The sequence below is a fragment of the Octopus bimaculoides genome, chromosome 1 (genome assembly GCF_001194135.2).
Source record: "Octopus bimaculoides isolate UCB-OBI-ISO-001 chromosome 1, ASM119413v2, whole genome shotgun sequence".
NCBI lineage: Eukaryota > Metazoa > Mollusca > Cephalopoda > Octopoda > Octopodidae > Octopus > Octopus bimaculoides.
This window is the reverse complement of record NC_068981.1, coordinates 160,207,818-160,219,420: the sequence shown is the minus strand read 5'-3', so window position 1 is coordinate 160,219,420 and position 11,603 is coordinate 160,207,818. Positions and strand designations below refer to the sequence as shown.

At 32.3% G+C, this 11,603-nt stretch overlaps 2 protein-coding genes across 5 annotated transcripts in view; both read right to left on the bottom strand.

The window, feature by feature from the left end:
• The window catches only part of LOC106884419 (beta-1,4-galactosyltransferase galt-1), a 101,015-nt gene extending 99,242 nt beyond the window's left edge, over positions 1-1,773 (bottom strand). The window contains exon 1 of the mRNA XM_052972277.1: positions 1,540-1,773. The gene's annotated coding sequence lies outside the window, so the exon portion shown is untranslated. The remainder of the gene's footprint in view (positions 1-1,539) is intronic.
• The window catches only part of LOC106884418 (activating signal cointegrator 1 complex subunit 3), a 493,492-nt gene that overhangs the window by 386,077 nt on the left and 95,812 nt on the right, over positions 1-11,603 (bottom strand). The gene's annotated exons all lie outside the window — the stretch shown is intronic.

Sequence of the window (11,603 nt, the reverse complement as noted above, 5' to 3'; positions counted from 1 at the left end):
TGGCTGAGTTCCTTTGAGTGTTGGGCCTCATGGAGGCAAGGTGGCTGAGTTCCTTTCGAGCATTGGGCCCCATGGGGGCAGAGTTGCCAAGTTCCTTTCAAGTGTTGGGCTTTACGGAGGCAATGACCAAGTGCTTTTGGCATTATGTCGTGCTTAAGAAGACCCATCAAGCCGAGCAAAATCGCAGTCTTGGCAGATACTGGTGTCACGCAAATGGCACTTGTGCCAGTGGCATGTAAAAACACCTATTACACTCTTAGAGTGGCTGGCGTTAGGAAGGGCATCCAACCATAGAAAACCATCCCAGCCCAGTCAAATCGTCCAACTGAAGCCAGCATGGACAACAGACGTTAAATGATGATGATGATGATGATGATGATGAAGATGATATCTTGAGATTCTGCACATTTCAGCCACAAACATTGGTCAACCTATGGCTTGGATTGAATTTTTTTAATTATGCAAATTATACTGTCCAATAATTATTAGTAACTGTTTTTCTTTATGCAAAATTTTTTGTTAACTACCCGATCAGGCTTGACTAGAAAAAATAAGCTGATGAGGTTCAATAGACCAAAACATATGCCCATTGTTTTAGTTGCTTGCAAGTAAAGGCCAGGCTTTCTTCCCCATAAACATAACAATTAACTGTGTAAGATTTAATTCTTCACTTCTTTCAATTTATTTTCTCCCTTTTTTTTTGATAGTTACAAGCAATTACCGCAAGGCTTTTTGTTTTCTTTCTCCAACTAAGAGGGAAATATTAATCAATAAAGAATTGTTTGTATACAACATTCAGTAAGTTATTCTTTAACTCATTTATGCCTAAAATGCAACAGAGTGGGTGAAGTAAAGTTCTTAAACACCTAGCAATACCATTTTACACAAATAAAATAAATATTTTTAAAAAATAGTTATATTTAAAATCTCTGAAATGTAAAAAGTTGTTGTTTAAGAAAACTGAAAAAATTTACAGTGCCAAAAAGGTATAGCACTAAGTACTAAAATATATACAATAAAATTAATTCAAATCACGACATTATTTCGAAATATTGTAAAACGCAAAACAATATTAGTTATACAAAATACAAAATTTGGATTTCAAATTGATGTTTAAAACATATCAAACAAAATACAGCTTGGTTTAATGTAAGTTGAACTACTGATTGCAATAGTCAGCAATATCAGAAAGTCATTGAATTGCTATATACCTATTTGTATAAATATGTATTATTAACTTTAGAAACTTTTGAAATTCTACTAACAATGATAAATAAATAAAAATAATAAAGGCCAATGAAAATAAGCAAACAGCTAAAAATAATGAATTGCTGATTTATACAGTTTTGTTTTTATAATACAGTTTTATAACTGCTGATTTATATTCAGAACTGCCGATTTATACAGAAAGATGCAAAATCAATTTGAAAGTATCAATATAAAATGTATAACTACTATTTTGTATCAAACTTAGACATAACATGTAAACAACGACATTAAGAGAAAAAAAAAAAAAAAAGAAAAGAAGTATATACTAACCTTATTTGAGAGTAAAATCCAAAGGGCCGTCTGATGTAAAAAGTATTTCCATCAATGTATTATATTTGGTGATCTTCTTTTCAATTTAGATATATATATATAGTGTAGATTCCATTTGCAATCATTGTTTGTTGGAAAATTTCAGTCTGCTGCTATTGTTGATTGCAGACATATCACAAGTATAATGGATGATTTGTTCAATATATTGCAGATATATGTTATACAATCTTTGTTTTTAAGTAATCCAAAAATAGTTTTCATGAACAATATGTTAGAAATTACTTAATTTGAGCAATTTGTTAGACATGACTTAATTGAAATTTAGACTGTCATTGCTTTTGCTTTTCTTTCTTTCTTTTTTTTTATTAGTTTGTAACTGATGAAAGTTATGCACTCATAATATAACAAATTTGTTGAAGATAGTAATGTTACTAAACAATCTTGTCAACAGCAGATGCAGGTTTCTTTTTGTTGTTAAAGCTATCATGTAATCTTTGTGTATGGTTTGTAAACAGTAAAAGGTGTAAGCCATGTGTCAGAAAGAAAACTGTGATTTCTGGTGATATCAACCCTTTAGCATTCAGATATCTTTGTCAAATGTATTGCTTATATATTCATATTGTTTTAAATTTATCATACATTATTTTGTATCTTCAAGATTTCAATATTGTATTCTGATATTTTTAGAATGATATTGTAGGGTAGGTGTGAGAGGTTGTATCCAGTCAGTTTTAACATGAAACAGGTAGAAATATTGGGCCAGAAATGACAGGATTAAATGTTGAAGATAAATCCTTCATGATTCTTTTAGGCTACACATAGAAGAGGGAAAGGTCTGTATGTGGGATTTTAAGTGTAGTTTTTGAATACCTTCATAGGTGGTTGTTGGCTAGGTCTGATATTGTACACAATATATCATTGAACTTGTGACAAATGATATTGATGGCATTGATAAAATGGTAAGCCAAACTGAAAGCTATATTGGTTTGCAGAAGTAATTTATACTGAAATTTATTTCAATACAACAGTCTCAAATAATGTTTATGAAATACTCACAATAAAGATATGATAGAAACAATTTTTTGTATTCTGAATATATTTTATAGAAAGAATTAAAAGGTTGAATAATTGATAATTGATAATTGAAAAAAAAAAAAAAAAATTTTTGTGGTTTAGTAGGGATTGATGAGAAAATAAAAATATGAATAACAATGAAACTTAAACCCACATCTCACTAATATGTTGGTGTAATTATAATTGTAATGGTGGTTCTCAGCTAGACTGAAGATGGGTATATAAAAACAACAAATTTGTAGGTTGCATGTAGTCTTTCAGCTATCAGAGCTTACCCTACGTACACAATGTCTCTATTTTTTATAAGAAATACCTAAAAATCATTGGATACAGTCAACCATCACACTCAACAATATAAATCTATCACACAGACAGAAGATAAAAAAACATAACATAGGATCACATTCAACACACACAGAAAACAAAACAATGTACAAAAGACGACACACAGACAATGCATTCAACCAATTCTTGTCTACAAGCAGTACATTAAATGCATTTAAACTATGCCAGTCCTACCTAGATCCCTAATATCACCACAAACTACAAAGAAGACAAAATAACACACTTCCCTTTATCCCAAGCTGCACATAAGCAGCTGTAGAATACTGATGCAATATGCTAAAAATACTAAAAGGGAAAGACCCTCTGGACATGTGAGGAGCACAGCTTAATGATGGAGCAAACACCAACTCTTACATCCTTGCCATTATAGGTACAACCCCCCCCCACACACACACACACACACCAAAGCACTCCACAACATTATTGCAATATCACTTTCCTAAAAACACTATTTCTCTCTTTCAGTCCAGAAAAACATGAAAAGTGTGTACATAGAATACTAGCAATAGTATTAATACCTTCAATAGACAAAAACAAACTCTCAACGAATGACAGGCAGAGGAATAACTATGATGCTCTAATTAAGTTTACCTAATTCATCTTTACTCTAGTAATACTGGAATCTAAAGGCATACAAAAACAAAGGGTAAAAAAGCAACATACCCAGACCTCCACACTGAAAACTATAAGATAAACCATTACATGTCGAAATGGATAGAATAAATTTCAATTAAGCAGAAGCATGGAATAACTGGAACAATGAGTCTGTTGCTTGCACTTAGAAACTGAGTGACATAAGTCTGCTCATTCAAGATTGAGCTGTAGCTAAGCAACAGTAATTCTAAGTAGATACGCCCTTTCTTGGGTGTTATAAATTGATTCTGATTCACTTGCATTACAAATCTTTTCTTATTATACAATAATAATTTTAAAGGAATGTTGGGTGAAATTTTGCTAATAAAAGCTAAAGAAAACATAAATTCAGAAACATTGTTTTGGTTAGCTCACATATAACCATACTGTTTTTCAATAGAACTCCATGTCATCAAGCAAACAGAAATAATAGTCATTTGTAGCCCAACAACATTTAAATATGAAAGAGAAATTCAATGACCAGCCTAATTTCAGTTCAACAACACAGAAAGCAACAAAATAGGAAATCAACACCATGTGAAAAAACAAAATCGATACTAAACAAAAAATCTTGAAATGAAAATAATTTGTTAATGTTAATCAAAATTACTAGTCTTCCTCATTCTAATTAGTTCATACTACTATTTTGAAACTTAAGTCATCAAAATTAGTTCCTGATGCAGGCAAAAAGCTGATAGATCTCACTCAACATCTATGGCCTTGAAATTTCTAACTGATTAATGAAACTGTGAAGTTCTGCTAAAGAATTGACTATCAAGTATATTAAAAGAGCATAGGGAAGAAACATGATAATCACTGGATTTGGTTTCATAACAAATTGTGTAGAAGGTGGTATTGTAGTTGTTTAGCAACATGTCAGTCTTGATAGAGTAAACCTATGAACAAAAGTGTTCCAGTTGTTACAATCAGACTTTTGAGGCAAATTTGCCTGTTATTAGTAGATCAAGTAACCATGTAGAGGCTTCACGTTTGGGTTGTTGTGTAGAAGTAGCAATTGTTGGAGGATAACAGAAAAGGCAGCATGAATGAGTTTCTATTCAAAGTAATTTTTGGAAATAAGACTTCACCTAGATTTGGTAGCAAAATATGTTTTAGATAACATACTTTCAATTAATAGTTATGCTTCTAAGTGATTAGGTTACCTGTTTCAGGAAAATTAAATAAATAATGGTACTTCTTTGTAGCTGCTGTTGTTGCTGCTGGTGTTGTTAATCCAATCAAGAAAACAAACCTTTATTATTAGATAAGCTCCTGAATATTATCCAACATTAACAGTTGTTGAAAGGAAAGTAACATGGAATTAGATTTTGGTAGAGTATATGTGAAAGAAATTAACTAACTTTCATCAATACAAATGATAATTTTGCTGGAATTTTTTTCTTTGCTTACAATTCTCTTTTAATTTTAATTAAACGGTTTTGTGCACCAATTTATTGATTTTTCTCATATTGGCCATAGCACTTCAATGATAAGGGATAGTTCTTGATGTTGACATATTCCAAAGTTTTTTTAAATTATAGAAATTATATACATTCAAAGTGAGAGTTTATATCACAATGAAATACATTCATCCAGTGATCCATATACTTTGAAAGATGCATGAGATGTTTAATTGACACAATAGTAGTGAGAATTGGTAAGGTAATGAAAATGGGAACTGTGCAATTGAACTGATGACAATGAAATAGAAACAGCTTCCAAAGCAATACATTAAATCAAGAAACTCCAAGTAATGAAAAGTGTCATGTGTTTGAGAATCCAATTTCACTTTCTGGGACATAAAAATCAATATTTGTTTAGACTAGAAAAGTACATCTTTATTTGTTTCAGATTTACCTGCAAGGTATACAATTAAAACCAAACTTCTTTTAATTTACCAATAAGTAATTTTGGCAGTTTTTTTTTTTGTTTTGATTTGGGACAAGAGCCGAAAGCTATGCAATTTCTTGTTGATCAATAACCAATTTGAAATAACAATTTAGAAAAAAATGTGAAAATAATTAATAGCAGAGACAATTACAAAAGCTTTACATTCATGGCTGGCCACTTAGTCTCAACTGAATTCAACTTGTAGGGGAAAAATGATACTTGCTGTTTATCTTAAGTCAAAACCATATCAACAATACTTTAAACATCAAGTATTAATAGACAATCCTTTGGAATGACAGACCCTTAAAATGTCTTTTTAAAAAAATGTGAAGTGATTTAATGGATGCTTTAAACAATAAACTCTAAGACCATTGAAGCATTCCAATTTTCCATACAATCTGGTGCAAGAAAGTCTATTAGAGGAGCTAAATGTTTATTATCAGGTAACATTTCTGATTTGCAACAGTAAGATCAAAAAATGAAAATGCTGATTGGTTAAACTTAAAATATCACTCCTGCAATGTGCTCCATAAAACCTATGTAGATTTGTATGTTCTTCATAACTCTTTTTACAAACTACAGCAGCAGTAAAAATTATGAACATTTCTCAATAAATAATTAATAGTTTGTTTCATAAGTTTCTAAAACCTAGAATACCTTCAAATCACTATGAGTTGTGAATTAGCCATCTGTCTCCAAAGCTGATCCTTTGTTACTGAAGGAATTGACGTATAGTCTTCTTGACAATAAAAAATTGAAAATGTGATTCTATGTATTTGTCTCAACACTTCTGACATCAAGGGACAGGCAAGTTTCTAGTTTAGTGGTCAATACAAAGGTGCCATTTGACAGTTTTATTTTTTCTTTCCTTTTTTTTTTTTAATGTTGAGAATTTGAGATTTATGCCCATCTTGTATATTACAATATCTTTTGCTGCCAGTTTTATTTTTAACTTCCTTGTTGAACTCTGTCAAAAATGGCACATTAACAACAATGCATGAGGTTACTTTTATCAGGAGGTGAAAATATATAGCTATTTTCAATTAATGATACAGGTAGAAAAATTCTCAGTGATAAATAGTGAATGGAGGCAACTTGTCAGACAATGGCATAAGACACTTCACACAGAAATATCAATTGTTGCCATCTGACAAAATATTTTGTTAAACCAACCAATTGTTACAAGAATACATTTTGGAAGTAAAGTATCTATATCAGCCAAATGATAGTAATTTCCTTCCATTAATACCGTTAGAAACTACCTTCAGAAGAGAGCTAAGATAAAAATTGTCTTCACCATATCACAGGCAGATATAGTGCTTTCATCAACACACTGGCTTTCTTTGATAAGATTTTTCAGCATAATTTGATATCCTGTAAGTACTATAATTGAAGCTGTTATTGTTCAGTCCAAAATCAGCCCTGATCAAGCAAACTTATGATCAAAGATGTTCTAACAATGACCATCATGTCTTTTTGTATAAAAAGGATGACATTATGCAATGTCTTTCTTTTTCAAGATAGTAGTGCACAATTTGAGGAAGATTTGGTTGATATCGCTAATACATTGACTGAATGTATACAGACTCTCTCATAATATAAAATCACATTCAATAGAAAAGAATATTAACTTAAGAATTATTATTATTAATCAACAATTACACAATCAGCTTATACTTCTTTGTTATCCATACATTTTTGTTGGGGGTTTTTTCTTGTAAATAGCATGAAATATAACATTTTGTTTCACTCTTTACATGAATTTCTTTCCATTTTTAATGAATTTTAAGTCTTTCAATTTTGATACAGCTGTTGCTGTTTTGAATAAGTTGAACATTTCCGTAGCTTTATCATTTTGGAGACTGGTGACATTATTTCATCAATTTTCAACCATGTTCATGTTTTCAATTAGTTCCAGTCAGCTATGCTCAAGAAGATATGCAGCAGTGATGTAAAAAAAAAATTGAGTGGAAGCAACTGAAAGATTCCTAACTCAAAGGAATCAAAATGCACCATATTTCAGTTTTACTTTCAATTATGATGCAGGAGTCATTCTGTTATTTGGGTTTGTGTTTGTATGGTTGTATATGAGGAAGAAATTGTGGAAATTAGGGCACATTACATGTGGTTTGTTGTTCAGCAGTTTTATACCACAAGAAGCAAAATGGACTGTTTATACTGGATAACTGCAGTTTCTCAGAAATTTTTATAGGAGTTTAGACAGTTAAAAGTGTAATGATTTTGAATTGTATGTAAGCAAAGGGATTATATTTCTGGATTATATGAGAATAACAGTGATATTAGAATATAATTATAATAGGAATCAAGGTTCTGACTTGGGATTAGAAAATGGTTAGAAGTTCAGTTTTAGGAGCTTTGTAGATTGAAACAGACAACACCTATGAATTGTTACCTCTGTTTGAGATAATTTATGAATGGCATGCATAAATGTGTGCATACCTATCACTACTATCAATTATTGACTTACTATTATCATATATTCAACAAAAAATATTTCATTCATTTTAATAAAAAACTAAATACACACACACGCACACACACACACACACACAAAAATAAACAACACAACATTCATATAAACAAAAAACAATGATACATAATCTAAAACCTAACTCACCAATTAATTTACAGATCAATAGCTATGCATTTGCTTCAAAACTTCTAAAGTAATTCATCTCACTCTGTAGCTTAAATATATTTCATGGGTCTAACATTCTAATTTTCTTCAATTATTGATATATTCCTCTAACCTGCTAGAAGAGATATTATCTTCTCAAAAGCTTTTCCAAACTGTCACTTATCAAACCAAAGATCATTCATCATGAATAACCAGGTAGTAGTCACTAAACACTCATTGCTATCTTCTGAACATATCTGAACATTCTTAGGACATTACATTTATTAGAAATGTGATACCATGTGCCCGTCTTTGAACCTCTTCCACAATTACAAATATTCCTATCCTATCATCTGCCTTCAGCGCTTTCATCAAAATTTTGTACCACCTCTCTATTCTACTTGGATGGTTTCCAAAGCTGGACAAATCTTTGCATGTCAATTCAATGGAAAATACTTCCCCCATCTCTCTCTCTCTCTAAATCATATTTTTATCACGTATCATTGCCTAACTTGGCATAGTCCCAACTGAGAGTCAAACTACATATCTCCTGTTGATCAGATAACATTACAGCTATTACATATAATAAAGAGAAACCATGATGTGTATATATTTATATGAGTATTACATGTTATTTCTCTTTCCCTATGAGATTTTTTGTCAATGTAAAAAGAACACTATGGTAGTTTACATTCCATTTGAGGATAAGTTTGCTTCATTTATTGTGGAAATGGTTTTAACTAAACTAAATCAGTAAAAAGTTGAGCATTTTGTGTGACTTTCACAAAATATTTCTAAATATATTTTCCAGAGAAACACTGACTTCTTTTAACTCAATTATATCAACCCTTCATCAATATTATTGCCCTGATATACTGAGGTTATGCCTCAGTTTTGATACTTAGTCAAAGTCATTTGTTAGCATCACTAATGTACATCAGACTTAGTCTTATTTGTTGTGCTATACCATTAACATGCTGCCAACTGCTTAACTTGGACTTTTGTTTCAATCATACACAGTATTTGTGTATAAGTCACACTATTTCATACTTGATTTTAACTGAAAAAACTGAGGGGCAAGTTATACATGGAGCAAAGCTAAAACTATGAAGCGAAATTGTTTTGTACAAAGATTTAAGACTAAATTAGGGGTGCAACTTATACATGAATAAATACAGTAACTCCTAATTGCTTTTTGAAAATAACTAGTTGCCTTGTCTTCCTGCCAATGTAAGCACTTGCTTTTATCTTGGACTCTGTTGGCAGACAGCACACTTTTCTGAAGTTAGACAGTTTCAGAACAATCTCTCTCTCAACAATACTTAACTAAATGATAATCAGTTGGTTGACTTATTTTCTCAAGTCATTGTTCTAATCTAGTTATTTAGTTATCTTCATTCAGTTTGCCAGAGCAAGTGATCAGAGTTGTAAATGGCAGGTAGAAGGCATAAGTGAAATGCCTCAACTAGGAATTGCATACAGTTATTATTAGATGATGAATTTATTCATGGATGTCATAGTACATAGAAATTTGACGCTCTCTGTATTTCTTATGCCAAAGTAGCTATAACTTCCATGAGCAACAGTATATTTATCTCAGTGTCTTCAAACAATTATTTCTGCCAAGTTACTTTTTTTTTATATACTTAATTCTCCAGGATTGTAAATCTATAAACCACAAAAAGAACAATGCATATGTTCATAGCATTAAATTTTATCACATCAATACTACCCAGATGTTACCTAGTAAAATTTATAGTGTATCAGTTTTCTTTTTATGGTCAATTTTAGTGTCAGTTAAAAAGTTTGTTTTGACGTGTTAACTGCAGATACACTTCAATACAGAGTAAACAAAAATATTTTACATCTGTTAATGATACATGTATAAGGGTGGGTTGAAAAGTTCATGCATTAAGTTCAGCTCTTCTTTTTAGTAACTGCATGGCCCTTGTGCTGGTGGCACGTAAAAAGCACCCACTACACTCTCAGAGTGATTGGCATTAGGAAGGGCATCCAGCTGTAGAAACTTTACCAGATCAGACTGGAGCCTGGTGCAGCCTTCTGGCTTACCAGCCCTCAGTCAAACCGTCCAACCCATACCAGCATCGAAAGCGGATGTTAAACGACGCCGACGATAATTGTTTCTTTCCAGGTCAACTGACATACGACTGTTTGAAGAAGACTTCAAAAGCAACTAGTAGTGATTTCTCTTGAAAATAGATAAAATGTGGCATTGTGGTGTTATCAAATACCTGCGTAAAAAGTTTTTAGCCCCAGTAACATTCATGTCAACATTATTGCTACATTAGGGGATGATGTTCCAGCTTTATCAACAGTGCAAAGGCGGGTAGCTGAATTTAGTACAGGAAAGCAGTCTCAAGCATGACCTAAGGTCTGAACGTCCTGCAACTACCAACACTGAGGAAAACATTGATTGTGTTCACCACAAGGTGATGGATGAGAGGCAATTGACTATAAATCAAATTGTCAATGCTATTAGCATATCCTGTGAGAGAGTTAACAATATTCTACACAATGAACTTTGCATGATGAAGGTTTCTACTCAATGGGGGGGGGTCCTGTCTTCTGACATCTGATTAAAAGCAAACTGGGCTGATCACATCACAGGAAAATCTGATTTTGTCTGAGGTAGATCCAGCTAGTTTCCTTGAATGTTTCCTAGTCCAAGATGAGTGCTGGGTTCATCACTCTGAAACAGACACAAACAGAATTCATGCAGTGGAGACATTCCTCTTCACCTGCTCCAAAGAAGGTGATGGCCTCAGCTTTTTGAGGTGCAAGAGGCATTGTGTTTGTTGACTATCTTGAAAAGGGCCACACTAACAATGGACAGTACCATGCCAACTTGCTGAGGTGGTTACAAAAGGCTATCAAGACCAAATGCCCAAGAAAACTAACAAAAAGTGTCTTGTTTCATTGGGACAATACTCTAGCACACATGTCTTTATTTTCAATGGCTGCTGTGCATGACTGTGGCCCTGAATTGGTTGATCATCCTCTCTATTCTCTTGATTTTGGCCCCATCTGACCATCATCTGTTCCCCAACATGAAGAAACACTTGACTAGGATCCAATGTTATTTATGACTTTTTTGACCAACAGGATGAAAGCTTCTTCACCAATGAGACCCAAGTACCACAAAACTGATAAAAAAAAGTGTGTGGATTGCAAGGGGAATCATGTTGTCCATGAGAATATCTTGGTCAGTCTATAAAACTTTTCAGCCAAACCTCATAGTGCATACACATTTCAGTAAAATTTGGAAAAGATAAATATTACATACAATATGCAACCCTTACCCATGTGGTAGAATACTGCAACAAGATGACATACCCACATAGCTGAATATGGATAGGTATCTGTTGAAATTCTCCATCAAAAATGCTAGCATACCTTCTAAAAAAACTACTATTTAAAAGAATAAATTAGAAGAGTGAGCAGGAAAATACATTTCTCAAGCATG